Raw genomic sequence first — 1465 nt, 5'->3', positions numbered from 1 at the left:
GTCACTGGAATAAAGTTTAAGTTCAGAGTTCAGCGAGTTAGTTTTGACACGTTATCGGAATGAAACGGGCTGATTGGAATTTGTGCTTGTGTTCCTTTTCTTCAGTGGTTTTATTTTACGGTGGGTTTTAGGGTCAAAACAGGTGGAATATCAAATGGAAAGACTCATCACCTCCAACGCATGATCAATGGATCAGAGATATCATGGTTAACATAAAGTTAGAAAACACTGGGCGCACCTGAGATAACTATCAACCAATTTTAGAAAGTACAGGAGGATCTTTTACACTGTGAATATTGCCACGTTTCCACTACGTGGTACCGGCTCGACTCGACTCAGCTCGGTCTTTTTGTGTTTCCATTACGAAAAAGGACTTGGAATCTGGTACTTGGTACAGGAGGTCCTCGGGTTACGCGGTACTCGACCTACGCTGTTTCGACTTTACGACGCCTGAGTCTCGTCCGCAGAGGATCCCAATATAGAACGATTTTCAAAAGCTTCAAGGGGAGTGATGGACAGTGTACGGTGCTGCCGTGAGATCTGGGAGGAAAAGAGGAAGATTTCCTTCCAGACGGACATCTCCAAGTACTTCACCAAGGTGGAGAGGCCAGTAGAACCCGTACCTTCAACGTCTACAGAAGATCCTGCACCTGCTACCCCTCCAGATAATCCGGATTCCCGCAGCAGCTCTCACAGCCTCCCCTCCTTCTTCTCCAGCCACCTACTATTAGGTATTTAGGGGGTATTAAAGGGTTAATTCCGACTTACGCGGAAATTCGGGTTACGTCGCCAGCGTAGCAACAGAACTCGTTCGTAAGCCGAGGACCTCCTGTACTAGTTTTTGGTATCACCTCCACCGAGGTTCCAAGCAATACTAAACCGTGACGTACTGTATAAACACTGCAGACCACTGATTGGTCAGACAGTTTTCTCTGTGACCCACCGTTTTACAGAAAACAGATGCGGAAGTGGACAGTAAATATGCGGTACATTAATCCACATGATAACAGCCCAAAACTACACCATGAGATTCAGTCTTTGGTGGCCGACGTAAAAATTCAGATGAGAAAATACACAACAAGTGAGTTTATCAGCAACTCTCTGCACAGATGACATGGAAATATCGCGCCGCATCACTATGACGACCAGGTACTGTAAAGTCAGTAGTATCCGTAATGGAAGCGCTCTCCAGGAATACCGAGTCCAGTCCAGCCAAGTCCAGCTGGTTCCACGAAGTAGAAACGTGGCATTAGTTACCTGGCCTGGAACTTAAAAAGCATTGTTTGTTGTTTTATTGTTATTGTTGTAATTTTACCGCTGCCAAGGAGGTTCTGTTTTTGCCAGGGTTTGTTTGTTTGTAGGTTAGTTAGCAAGATAACTGAAAAAGTTATGGATGGATTTGGATGAAAATTTCAGGAAATGTTGATACTGGCACAAGGAATAAATGATAAAATTTTGGTGGTGA

The 1465-nt window shown here is 44.6% G+C and overlaps 1 long non-coding RNA gene across 1 annotated transcript in view; it reads right to left on the bottom strand.

The window, feature by feature from the left end:
- Positions 1 to 487: 487 nt before the first annotated feature.
- Positions 488 to 1465, bottom strand: part of LOC115412633 (uncharacterized) — a 2020-nt gene continuing 1042 nt past the window's right edge. The window contains exons 2-3 of the long non-coding RNA XR_003934359.1: positions 695 to 702; positions 488 to 650 (exon numbers count right to left, since the gene is read on the bottom strand). This is a non-coding gene — a long non-coding RNA (uncharacterized LOC115412633). The remainder of the gene's footprint in view (positions 651 to 694; positions 703 to 1465) is intronic.

This window comes from Sphaeramia orbicularis, chromosome 21, assembly GCF_902148855.1.
Source record: "Sphaeramia orbicularis chromosome 21, fSphaOr1.1, whole genome shotgun sequence".
Classification (NCBI taxonomy): domain Eukaryota; kingdom Metazoa; phylum Chordata; class Actinopteri; order Kurtiformes; family Apogonidae; genus Sphaeramia; species Sphaeramia orbicularis.
The sequence above is the reverse complement of the archived record's forward strand: the minus strand, read 5'-3'. Positions and strand labels throughout refer to the sequence as shown.